The 13,819-nt window shown below is 45.7% G+C and overlaps 1 long non-coding RNA gene across 1 annotated transcript; it reads left to right on the top strand.

Annotated features, from left to right (window-relative positions):
- Positions 1–283: 283 nt before the first annotated feature.
- Positions 284–13,353, top strand: LOC132002178 (uncharacterized). The gene is made up of 3 exons (XR_009399763.1): positions 284–357; positions 12,307–12,536; positions 13,039–13,353. It is a non-coding gene; the product is annotated as an uncharacterized LOC132002178 (long non-coding RNA).
- The last annotated feature ends 466 nt before the right edge of the window (positions 13,354–13,819 follow it).

Genomic DNA, 13,819 nt, shown 5'->3' with positions numbered 1-13,819 from the left:
TTCCTATGATCAATAACGAAATACCTGTGACATCAGCTAACTGGTATACCTAGATGTCAACTGAGGACCAATGTCCTCATCCATGAGTGAGGGCAGGAATTTGTCGTATGTGTCTCACTTAGTAATGCCAACGTCCGACACACGGTAGATGCTCGAGGCTGACTTGAGTAGGAGAAAACCTCCCAGCTCTCCACACACGAGCTCTGGGGCCATTCTGCATTCCAAGGCGCTAGCTGGTTGGGCATGGCCTTTTTTAGGAGCACAGCAGTCATGTGACCTCTACAGGGGATTTTTCTGCTAGGACAAATGAGCCAGCTCCCTTCACACTCCGCGGGACTGACCGTTTGAAGTGGAAAAGTAAGTGCCTACCTTCTTTCATGTCTGCCTTTGAAGAGAGGGTGGCCTCTTGCCAGCGAGAGGTGCCTAAGGTTTGTGCTTGGGGAGGGCTGACCCAACTGAGCATGCAGGGGGTAGTGTTCCAAGAATACCTGTGAAAAGCCAGAGTAGATCTTTAAATACATGGCAAAGAGGTGCATTCTGGGTGCTGTTCCTAAAGACATTCAAAGACAAATGTTTTCCCCTAGGGCCTTTGGGCGGATCTGCAGATTCAAGGAATCTGTGGGTATCGAGGCCAAAGCTGGTGTGGGTTTTCCCTTCTCGCTGGGGAAGGCCTGCCAGAGCAGCCGCCCGAGCCACACACCCTTGTGTGGGAGCAGTCTGGAGGCTGACGGCCAGAAGAGCTGGCACCAATGTGTGGAGAACCCTCTAGATAATTTGTCTCAAGTGTGCTAATGGCTCAGGGGGCCAAGAGCAAATGGGTCACACAACATGTTTTTAAGATTAGGATGTGTGAACAGGTTGCTCTGTAAATTGTTATTTTCTCTCAGCAGCTCAGAAAAACTAGATCTGATGGGCTTGGCTTATAAGGCAAAACACACACACACACACACACACACACACACACACACACACACAGAGGTAAGGCTACAAGGCTGTTTCAGCATTAAGAATAGGCATAATGGCTGCCAGCAAAATGCTAGAAACCTCCCTTCCAGGCCAGTCTGAAAGTTGACCAAGTTAAAAAGATAAAGAAGTTTTATTCCATCTCTCGAAAGAAGGGGGTTGTAGGTGACAAAGGGGAATAGAGAGGAACTAGAGGAACCAAAGAGATGGGGCATAAGGGGAAGACTCTTGTGGTGGAAATCCAAAGGTTTGCCTTGACAGTGTGGCTGTCACCCACCACGTGGGAAGACCCGGCCAGAGCTCAGTGGTAGGCTTTGCAGTCAGGCCAGACCTGAGTGTCTGGCCTGGCCCCACCACCTAGTCCCTATGGAGCTCAGCTAAATCATTAGCCTCTCTGATCATCTGTTTCCTTGTGGTGAGATGGGAAACTCATGACTTCCTCACCCGGTTCTGGTCAGGATGAAGTAAGGGAAACGTAGACCGTGCTTGCAAGTGTACGTGGCTCAGAGTCTTTACTGCTTGGTGGTGTTCCTGTGGTGGTTATGATCATTGTTACCTGGGATGGTGGTTCATTTTACCATTGCTGTGTAACAAATAGCACAGATTTAGTTGCAAAACAGAACCAACCATTTTATTACACTTATGGATTCTCTGGGTCAGGGATTCCGAAAGGGCACGACAAGGAGGGCTCATCCCTATTGCATGATGTCTGGAACATCAACTGGGAAGGTTTGAAATCTAGGGTGTCTCAAGGGCTGAAGGCTAGAATCATCTGAAGGCTCACTCCGTCACATGTCTGGTGCCTGACCTAGGACGGACTTGAAGATTGGGACTGCCAATATATGGCTCCCCTCTGGCATGATGGTCTCAGGATAGTTGGACTTGTAATATGGCACCCAGCTTCTCCTTTAGTGAGTGTCTCAGGAGAACCAGGTGGAAGCTGAGTTGCCTTTTCTGACCAGGCCTCAGAAGCAGGCTATATTCTGTTGGTTACAAGCAAGCCTCTAAGGTTGCCTGTCTATATTCAGAAGGAGGGGATTTATGGATGGGAAGAGTATTGAAGAATACGTAGACATGATTTAAAACCAACAAAATGACAGTAGAAAAGAAAAAAGCATGCCTCATGTGTATAGTTCAAAAAACCCCACTCACTTGGGAGTGCTCGGGTGGCTCCATCAGTTACATGTCTGACTTTTGATTTCATGATCTCATGGATTGTGGGATTGAGCCCCTGGTCAGTATCCACACTCAGAGGGCAGTTTGCCTGAAGATGCTCTCCCTCTGCCCCTCCCCCCACTAATGCACTCATGTGCTCACTCTCTCAAAATAAATAAATAAATCTTAAAAACAAACAAACACCCCACTCACTTAAACCTCTCAGAACTTCTAAGGCTGGCAAGTACTATGACTCCATTTTGCAGATAATAGGCTCAGAGAGGCCAGTCATTTATTATTTTATGAGATGCTCTTTCTGGTCCCTTTCAGCTCTACAATGTGGTTTTCTGTTCCTTACAGAGGGAGGAATCCTGAAAAGTTGGCTTTAATAAAGGAAGGAGTTTGACCAGACCTCTATTTGCTATTGCAACAATTTCTATGACTTCCTGGGGCAAACTGAATTGCTTCCACTTAACCCACACCTGGCTTCCGAAAGCAGCTAATTTTAGATTTTTTGTTTCAGTGCCAAGCATCAAAGGAGAGTTGAAAGAAAAATCTTTGCTCAATTGGAGTACAAATTCTTTCAATTGAGACCAATTCTGGTGTCTCATCTTAAGATAAGCAAACCCCATTTATTACATATCTTTTAAGCTGAAACATTCTAACCAAAGCAGAAGCATAAAATCAAGATCACCTTTAAACAGATGACTCACTGAACAAGTAAATACCAAAAACGAGGATTTTCATGAGTATAAAGTTAGTCCTTTTGTGCAGGTGCAGTTTACTTTGCTCAATACTTGTGGTCCTGATTTGGTGAGTGAAAATTAAACATTTTTGCGTGGTCTATTTTAATTGACTCAGGAGTTTTATAAGAATGAAGCATTTCCTGGTAAAAGACTCCTGTGAAAATGTACTTCCTAATTTCATTCTTATAAATTTGGGTTTCTAGAAATTGGATTTTCTTAAGGTGTGGCCAACCTATATCATGTGGTTTCCAAGTCACTGTTAAGGAATCTGATTTTTAGAAATTTTTGGTTTTCTATTATTGAAATGTCCACTTTGGAGATTCCATTAACCTACTTTGTTTCCTGTTACTTTAGTGATGACACATTCTAGAACATTTATGAGTGAGCCACTTATGAGACCATTATATCTAGTCCCCAAAGAGATATGTTCTTGACATAATTTACTGCCATTGATCAGCATTTCCTTGGGATTGATTGAGCCATGTCTTTATCTTCTCCACATTCTGTAGAACTGTTCTGATGAAGGACATAGGCCACACACACACACACACACACACACACACCAGTGTAGACACAGCGCACTCACAAGCTAATATTCAGTGAGTTATCTAACCATTAAAATAACTCCACATTTGTTTTTCTTTGGAAAGCTAACCTGTTACTTGTTGTGAGTCAAAAAACTGTCATCAGGAAATTGAGATTATTAATGGCTGAGGGGCCATCAGAGGTGAACACCAAACAGATTGGAAAAGGCCAGGTGAGTGGGAGAAAGCATGGGAGAATGCACAGGCACACCGGTGAGAGTGAAAGCTGAGGCTTGCTTTCCATTCTGGCTCAGTCAGTACTATGCGCAACACTGGTAGAGGAAGGCCTAGGTATTTGTTTGGTAGTTTTTTTCTTTTTTTTTTTTTTTCAGATTTTATTTATTTATTTGATAGAGAAATCACAAGTAGGCAGAGATGCAGGCAGAGAGAGAGGGGGAAGCAGGCTCCCTGCCGAGGAGAGCCCGATGCTGGGCTCGATCCCAGGACCCTAAGATTATGACCTGAGCCGAAGGCAGAGGCTTAACCCACTGAGGCACCCAGGTGCCCACCCCTTTTTTCTTTTTTTAATATTTTATTTATTTGAGACAGAGAGAGGGAGGGAAGGGAGGAGTGCATAAGCGGGGGTGGGGAGGGGCAAAGGGAGAGAGAAAGAGAGAAACAGGTTCCCCACTGAGCAGGGAACTTGATACGGGCTCCATCCCAGGATCCTGGGATCATGACCTGAGCTGAACACATATGCTTAACTGACTGACCCACCCAGGTGCCCGTCTTTTTTTTTTTTTTTTTTTAATTTCAACGTAGTTAATATACAGTTTTCATTAGTTGCAGGTGTACAATATAGTGATTTAACAGTTCCATGTATTACTCAGTGTTCATCATGATAAGGGTACTCTTTTTTTTTTAATTTATTTGACAGACAGAGATCATAAGTAGGCAGAGAGGCAGGCAGAGAGAGAGGAAGGAAAGCAGGCTCCCTGCTGAGCAGAGAGCCGGACCGGGGGGCTCGATCCCAGGACCCTGGGATCATGACCTGAGCCGAAAGCAGAGGCTTTAACCCACTGAGCCATCCAGGCGCCCCATGATAAGGGTATTCTTAATCTCCTTCACCTAGTTCACCCATTTCTCCTCCCACCCCCACCCCGTCTCCTGCCCAAACTCCCCTCTGGTAACCACCTGTCTTTTCTCTATACTTAAAAGTCTACTTTTTTGGTTTGTGTCTCTCCCTCTTTTTTCCCTTTGTTCTTTTGTTTTGGTTCTTAAATTCCACATATAAGTGAAACCGTATGGTATTTGTCCTTGACTGATTTATTTCACTTAGACTTATATCCTTGAGATCCAACCATGTTATGTGAATGGCAAGATTTCATTCCTTTTATGGCTGAGTCATACTCCATTGTATGTTTATGATCCGCATCTTCTGTATGCATTCAGCTATCGATAACACTGTGGCTGCTTCCACAATTTGACTATTGTAAATAATGTTGCAATAAACATAGGTGTGTGTTTATCTTTTCCAATTAGTGTTTTCCTATTCTTTGGATAAATACCCAGCAGTGACATTACTGAATAGTATGGTGTTTCTATTTCTAATTTGTTGAGGAACCTCCATACTGTTTTCCAAAGTGGCTGCACTAGTTAACATTCTTACCAACAGTGTACAAGGGTTACTTTTTCTCCAATACCTGCCAATACCTGTTGTTTCTTGTGTTGCTGATGTTAGTTATTCTGACAGGTGTGAGGTGATATCTCATTATGGTTTCAGTTTGCATTTCCTTGATAATAAGTGATGCTAAGCATCTTCTCATATGTCTGTTGGTCATCTGGATGTCTTCTTTGGAGAAATGTCTGTTCATGTCTTCTGCCCATTTTTAAATTGGGTTATTTGGTTTTTTGGTTTTAAGTTGTAGAATTTCTTTATATATTTTGGATACTAACCCTTTATAGGATGCATCATTTGTAATATCTTCTCCCATTCAGTAGATTGTGTTTTAGTATTGTTGGTCATTTCCTTTGCTGTGCAGAAGCTTTTCATTTTGATGTAGTCCCAGTAGTTTATTTTTGCTTTTGTTTCCCTTGCCTCAGGAGACATTTCTAGAAGGATATTGCTATGATCAATGATAGAGACATTTCTGCCTGTGTTCTCTTCAAGGATTTTTATGATTTCCAGGCTCACATTTAGGGGTCTTATCCATTTTGACCTTATTTTTATGTATGGTGTAAGAAAGTGGTCCAGTATCATTCTTTTGCAAGTCGCCATCCAGTTTTCCAAACACCTTTTGTTGAAGAGACTGTCCTTTTCCCATTGCATATTCTTAAGGCACAGCCATTTTAAGAATAATGAATATGGTATGTTAAATAATGGCTCCCAAAGATCTCTGGAACCTGTTGGGTTACCTTATAAGGAAAGGGTCTTTGTGGATATGATTAAGGATTGTGAGATGGGGACATTATCCTGTATTATCTGAAAGGGCCTTAAATGCAATCACAAGTGTCTATATTAGAGGCAGGGGGAGATTTGACACAGACAGAAGAGGAAAAGGCAGTATGGCCACAGGGACACAGGGATTGGAGTGTTATAACCACAAGCCAAGGAATGCTGGCAATCACCCGAAGCAGGAAGAGACAAGGAACAGATTCTGCCAGAAAGAACATGGCCCTGCCAACACCTTGATTTCATACTGTGAAACCGATCTCAAACTTCCAGCCTCCAGAATACGAGAGAATACATTTGTGTTGTTTTAAGCCATTAGGTCTATGGCAGTTTGTTAGAACAGCCACAGGAAAACCCGTGCAATGGAAACTATACCACTGGGAAGACAGATTTCCCTGGAGAAAAGGTGTGGTGTGGGAAGAAGGCATGAAGAGATGAGGAAGTGTCTTGAGGTTGGGGCACAGGGAGGGATCACTGGTCTGGGAACTGATTGGGGTGAGTAGGGCAGGTGGTGGTGGCTGGAGCTGGCTCCTAGTGCTACTTCCTGTGAGTCATTATGCACGTCTCTTCCCAGCTCTACGATTAGCGCCATCAGGTGGGCAGGCTGCTGTCAGCGAGGATGGGAGTATTTACACCATGGAAAAATGGACGACATAACAAAACAGGGCTTTTCTCCCAGAGAGCCAGTTATTCGATTTTGCTACTGAGTGAAGGGGAAAGGAGAAATGGAAGGTGGGTAAGGTTTAGAAGCTAGGACTGAGAAGGCTAGCATTGCTGTTTGCTTTCCCTGCTCCTTGCATAAATACTTACATGCCGTTGATAGTCATGGGAACATGGGGAAGGTCATCTAATTTAGAGACATGAATTCAATGTGGGGTTGGAATTTTCTCCTTATATTCACTGCATTTATATTTACATCCTCTTCTATGTCACATAGTGGGCCAGACACAAGGGTACAGTAATGCTTTAAGACACAGACCCAGAATCCTGGAGTTTGCAGTTGAGTGGGAAGTCAGAAGTACAGTTGAGTTGGGTTAGCCAACTTTGAGCATACCTCAAAGACAATGTACAGGAAATGAAGGGGCAAGGTAGGGTATTTCAAAGGAGACAACTTTTCCACAGTCTGAAAGAAGAGTACAATTTTCCAGACATAGAAACCATGAGGGAAGGGGGAATTATAACTAGCAAGGCTTGTAGTAACCCAATGAAGAGAGAAGTGAACAACAGTGGGGTGTAAATGAGGGGTTGAGAGTGGTGGTGATCCAAGGAGCTACTCTTCCCCATACAGAAGAGCCAAAAATTAAAGACAGGAGGTCATTGAGTGTGGCCAACTCCAGGTCAGCCTAGAATGGCATTGATAGTCAAGGCCTCTGGTCCAAGGAATGGAGTTGGGCACAGCACCAAAGGGCTCTAGGAGGAGGCAGTTTTCAGAGATGGGTGGAAGACAGAGTTAGAAATGGAAGTAAGCCAGGTAGAGGAAAAGAGGGGAAGTTAGGATGCCACCCTCTGTGAGCAGAGAGGAAAGATGGAGGTGGGAGCTGGCCATTAAGGGTGAGGAGGGGGACAGGAGGGGAATTCAGGAGATGGCGCAGAAAACCCAGGCAAGTAGGCCAGCCTAAGACAGTGGGGGTTCAGCTGGCCCTGTGCTCCATGAGGATGGTCGACTCTTCCTCCCTGGCACCTAGCACAGTAGCTAACATTGAGTGGTCCTATGTGCTGGGGAAATAAACGAATGGGTTAGGAAGGGAGGAGGAAAAGGAAGTTCCCAAGTTCCTTTTGTTCCAGGACACTGGACGGAGGACTCAGCGAAACAGGCATTTGCATTCTCTTAAGGTGTGAATGCCTTCCAGTGACCACCAGGCATCTGATGGGTCATCACTGCTGGTGGGGGGGGAGACTGGAGCAGGCAGGAGCTTCCGGGATGGCAGTGGGCAGTCCGGGATGGCAGTGAGCAGGTGCCTCAATGTACAACTCAGCATGGCAGGGGCAGGAGACACAGCAGCTGGGCATGGCTGGAGCATGGGTCTGTGGGGTGGCATTGGGGGATGGAACCTGGATGTCTTGTAACAGGGTTTGGATTTTATCCTGAAAGCAGTAAGGAACTACTGGAAGGTTTTAATATGGGCACAACAGAGTTAAGCTTATATCTGGGAAAGACCACCCTGGCAGCCGTGTAAATTCTATTGGAAGGGATGAGGTAAGAGGCAGAGAAACTCATTTGGAGGCTGTTTTCATGGTGCAGGTGAGAGCTAATGAGATCCTATGCTCATGCGGTGGTTCTGGAACACAGCAGGAGACAAAAATGAGGGGTATTTAGGAGGCTCAGTCAAGATACAGGGTGAAGATCGTGGCAAGGCTGGCACGTGTGATGATATAATACAACTCAAGAGCAACTCAAGAGAAGGATTGTTGTGGAAAGCAGAGGGCAGTCTCCCACTGGGCAGAGGACCACAGCTTGAACTACTGAACCCTATGCATGACCTCTAGGACTTAGACATAACAACATCTGTCCTCAGCAGAATGGGGCCCACCAGACCATGCCTTTCTGAGCCTGACTCCCTTCTCAAAGGTAGGTTCCGAGGACATCTATTTGCCAGAGCTCAGATCACATGCCTGGGGAAAATCATTATTTAAAGAAGAAGAGGTAAAAAGTCAGTAAAGGAAACCAAGAAGGAAGAACCCAAAGCTAAAAGGAGATTGAGAAAAGTAAGAGGGTGCAGTGTTGCAGAAGCTTTGGGGAGAAAGGGCTGTGAGCAGGACTGAACAGCCATTGCGTTGGACGATTGGGAGGCAGCTAGTGGCCTGGGGGAGAGCACTTTCAAGGGCAAGTGGGAGTGTGTGTTCTGTTAGCAGGACCCTGTAGACGGCCCTTTCTCGAGAAGTTTAGCTGGGGTGGGAAGAACAAAGAAAAAGAAAGTCGAAACTAAGGAGTGGCGCAGAGTGGGAGGGTGTGGATTTGGGGTTTTGAGCCTGGAGCACCTCAAGTATATTTATAGGTGTACGTGCTAGGCCAGCCCTGTGCTCCCCGAGGGAGCCTGCGGGATGTGGGGAGAACCAATTTAGTAATGGCCTCTCCTTTTCTGTTGCTTTGAGAAAGTTGCTGTGCTGAGCAAAGGGTATTAGTGTTCTTTTTAAGATTCTAAACTACCCATGCAGTCCTTCTTCTTCAGGGATTAAGACCATGGAGTCTCAAATGTTACATCTAGTGTTTGTACATGTTCTCCACAAAAGGCATCCTGACAGAGCGTGAGGGAGGGAGAGACTGCGTCTGAGCATGAGCTGGTAGCATCTCAGCCAGGAGCCTCCCTTTCCAGCTCTGGGACAGGAATGACCCTCCGCCCAGGCTCCTGTGGCAATTGGGCTGGTGGCTGAGCCTTCCGGGCCTGTCCTGGGAGACTCAGCAGGCTGGATGCTGTCTGTATCCTCCTACCCAACACACTTAACAGATCTGAGAGCTGAGCCACAGAACCCGAGGCGAGCATCAGAACTTTGCTGAAATATCGTTACAGTAGTGGCCTTCAGTCACTCCAAATCCTTCATCGGCCTCTAGGGTCACCCAGTTAGTATTGGGTGAGTGAATAAAAGCTTCTACCTTCTGAGGAATTCTAGATAGTTTCACTTACATTATTACATATGCCCCTAGGCATAAAATATGTGAATGGCCTTATTTTTAGGTGGGAAATGAACAAATGAGTGAGGCAACACATAGTTATAAACACCTGGAAGAGACAACACAGGGACCCAGGGCCCTTTTCTCTGCCCATCAAGTAGTAAGAGACTATGGGATGTTTGTCTGATTGTGCTAGGACTGCGGGAGACTCAGGGGGAAGAAGTATTGGAGGCGTGGGAGACAAACGCATCTTTATCACGCACCTTTAAATCGCATGAAAGATTCTAGCCTGAGAAGACCATGTGTAGTAATTTGTGAATAACCAGAAAAGCCTATGACGAAGCAGTTCTGGAAACAGCTGAGCCGAAGGCCACCCGGCTTCCCATGCTGATGCTGTTGACAAAGGCTCTGATCATTTGGGGCAGGGTGAAATTATCTGTCATCAAAGTGCCTAAATCCTTGGAGGCAGAAAGAGACGGAATCTGACTGCCAGCCCTGGGGAAGCATGGCCAAGCTGGCAGCATCCCCCCTCTGCCCCACATACCAGCAGGGCCAGCAGGGGAGTCTGCTTCAGCCCCCACGGTGGGCTCCACCTAAGAGACCTTTCATCACTGGCTGTCTAAAAGCATCTGTGTGTGGGGAAGAGAGCTGCCATCACCCATAAGACTTCTGATCCCCCAGGACCCCAGCTGTCCAACAAGAGTGTACCTGCCATGGGGGGCAGACATGTGTGTGCCTGATTTCTAGCTATGGTTCCCTGGAAATAATTAAGTTAAAAAGAAATGCCTTTGGGTCTTGGCCCAGCTCAGTCAAGTTAGAGAAGGCCCTGGAGGGGAAAGGTAGACCGTGCAGTTTGCTTTCATTCATAGCTTCTTTCTTCTTTCAGACACCATGTCAGCTTGATTCCTAAGGGGGTTTCCTCATAGGGAAGACATGAAATCCGTTGAACTGAGCTGAGCATCCTGTTTAATGAAAGCAATAAATCATGTCAGTGAGAGAGGTCTGGGAGGGCTGGGCCAGGGCCTGTGGGATAGGGGTTTTGTAGGAATGGGAGGGCTGGCTTCTGTCTCAGGCTTGGCTTCCTTTATGGCCAATATGGTGGAAGAGAATGAAGGTTACAAAGGAGGTACCTAAGAGAGAGCTTAGAGGGAAGCCCCGGTGTGCTGCTTGATTTCTCGAGGGGGGCTCTTTTCAAATCCTGGTCCCCAATGTGTAGAGGGGTCAGCGTCTGTCACATACACAGCAGGTGGGTGGCCTGTCCGATGTGATGGGGAGAGCCAAGGGAGCATTCAACGTTGTCACCCATACTCACTTGTTGCTCACATAGAGTGCCACTACTAGAGGGACAGTGCTCTTTTCAGTACCTACCCTGGAGATCAGCTGGTTTCAGGGATATTTACCCCTGTTTGCGCATGTCCTGAGCAGGAGATCAGAACTCACCTCCACCAACTTCAGGCTTTACCTAGAGCAGGCCCTGCAGTTGAGCTCCACTAGGAATAAATGATTTTTCTATAAAGTTCTGATGTGACCAAGACCCTCCTCCCACTCCAAGCCAGGGCTCTTGTAATCTGTAAAGCAGGGGGAAAAATGCCTACCTAACAGGAGGCAACATCGTGGAAGTGACAGCTCTGGGTGGCTGTGATGGACGATGCAGGGGCTGGGGGTATTCTAGCCTGCTACCTCTCAGGTCTGGTTAATCAGGCCTGGCCAGGTGAGATCTGTAGGTTTTCCCTGCACTTTCTGTCACCTCCCACTCTGTATCCCAGTGCCTGTTAGGTAATATTGTACCATTCAGCCTTCACCCTCTTTTTTTAAGAAACAGACAATAACAATGTAGACAGACAGATGACAGGCACACAGACCAATCAGCAATCTCTCTACAAATAGACACGTTAAATAAATATCAGTTCACATTTATGGGCAAATAATGAGGTCAGTGTACTTAGGGGTAACTTGGTAGGAATGGGCTTGTCTGTACTTCCTGGGTGATTGACTGCTCTCAGCAAAGTCTCCGAACATTTTCCAAACAAAGGAGTCAACCTGGGAAAACACTGCCTGCTTGGATCTGCATCAGACAGGTGCCTCTGGAAAAGCAGTATTAGCACTTTCCCTTTATGGCCCATCTTTTAACCATGAAAGGGGCTGATTGGATAGACAGGACTGAATTTTAATGAGGCTCCCAGTGCAGTCTCTATGCTCCAGAGAAGTAGGAACAGTGATACATGAGACTAAAGGTGTAGTTGGAATCGTTGACAGGACAACCAGATAGCTCTCTCTTTCTCCTGGGCTCAGTTTTCTCTCTAGTGTGATTTAGCACATCACATAAAACCCCAAGAAGGCACAAGTAATTCATTTACCATCTATTTCCCATTCTCTACTAGAGGAAATGTTTTAAGAAAAATTACCCAGCATAATTTGTTAAAATGGATCTTGGTAAATAGTTTTAATTTCAAGTGTTTCTTTGGAGTACAACTTCCGAAACAACTTACACTCAGTGTGAGAGGTCTTTGGAGGGTGCTGGCTACAAAGGGGCCAAGGATTGTGAGGGGCAAAGAAAACAGCTCTGGACAGGATAGAGCCAGCATGCCTATCTGGTGCAAGGAGTCCATGAAAGGGAAAGTGTCCTGGATACAGACTAAGGAATTTGGGTTTTGTTCTGTCGGAAGTGCGGGACGAAAGGGGCTTTTGAGCAAGGGAGTAATGCTCAGATTTAATTCACAGAGTCAGGGGTCTCTTTGTGTTCAGTTGTCCTCTCTCTTTTCCCTTCCCACAGCATGGCTGGGAAGCATACTTGAACAGGTCTTGGCTCAAAGACAGGACCCAGAATGACAGTTTATTCCACCATTGTCTTTCAAGGGTCTACTACAGGCTGGTCTGCTTCTATGGTACATGAGCCCATGGACTGTCTCTATCCCAAACCAAAAGGATATGCTTCCAGGCAGGGATGAAAAGCTATCAAGCCACATGACCACGTTCCTCTGGGGGAAAAGGCTCTTCACATCGACAAAGTGGCAAGTGGCTTGCTTAAAAATCACCAGTCCAATACAAATGGGAGCAGCTCCAGAGAATGAAATGATTCAACTGAGGTGAGTCAAAACACTGGGGTCAACGTTCGAGGGGTACCCCTACGTTACAGGCTTTGTGCTGGGCACTGGGAATGCATCAAAATAAGGCATGTTCCTCTCCTCGAGGAGCTTACAGTCTGGAGAGGAGAGAACACCTAAACCTATCATTTTAGTAAGTAATCTCAAGAGGCATTTGGACTTGGGGTAGGTGGTTGCTACAGTGCTATTTAGCTCTGAATTTCTGTGCATCTGTACCTGAAGGCAGAATCCTTTAGTCAGGTGATAAATGCAGTTGGGTGTTATGAAAATGGAACAAAGGAATGTTTGGAAGAAACTGGAAGATCACAGAAATCTTTTTGAAACTGGTTAGTGTTAGAGCTACTGGTGGTGGTGGACAGCCTCCCAGGGGGTCCCCAGTGATTCTCGCCCCCTTGTCTTCAAACCTTCGTGTAGCCTCTGCCCACACAGAGTCTGGTAGAGGCCACACTGGAAGTCATAAATGGCCCTGTGGCTTTCACCTTAGTGTCTTGACTCACCCCTGGGGAAGGCAGCTGCCATGTCTTGAGGACACTGAAGCGATCCATGAAGAGGCCCATGGAGAAGAGCTGAAACACCTTCCAACAGCCAACACCAACTCGCCAGCCGAATGAGTGAGCCATCCTGGGAGCTGCCCCTGCAGCCACCATGACCTTCGGATAATGCAGCCCTGGAGGACAATGATGACCCTCTCCTCAGAAGCTCTGAGCCAGAGCCAAATTCTCAGCTCATGGAAATTGTGAGAGACAGTCAGTGATTGCTATTGTTTTAAGCCACTAAGTGTGCAGGGTAGCAATAAATAACAAACCCAACACCTATGTCAAGAGTACTGGTCCTCTGTTACCCAACCCCGTCATCTCCTGACCATTTTCAATTTAGTACCCCAAAGTTTTCTGATACCAAAACCTGATGAAATAATTTTTATTATTTTTATATAAGGAAACTTGATAGTCTGTGGTTCAGTAAATATGATTTAATTAAGTAGGTTGCATTTTTAAAAAAATAAGTGATTTGGAAAAAGACTCGTGGAGTTAAGCAGGATATTAATTTTCTTTGCAGTTCCACTTGATAGAATGTCAGTGGCATTTCAACAAGTACTCTTTTCTTCAATTGCTTTCTTTATATGGTGGCATTTTGGCAACGGGTTTTCTCTTCTATGTGGTAGCATTTCTGAAATAGTTATATGCATGTTTCGTTGTTTGTTTGTTTTCTAAATAGTAGGTTGACCAAAAAAGCTCCCTGTTTCAATTTGTAAAATGGTGTACTTC

This window comes from Mustela nigripes, chromosome 14 (assembly GCF_022355385.1).
Source record: "Mustela nigripes isolate SB6536 chromosome 14, MUSNIG.SB6536, whole genome shotgun sequence".
NCBI lineage: Eukaryota > Metazoa > Chordata > Mammalia > Carnivora > Mustelidae > Mustela > Mustela nigripes.
Note: the sequence above shows the minus strand (reverse complement) of the source record. Positions and strands in the feature narration are given on the sequence as shown.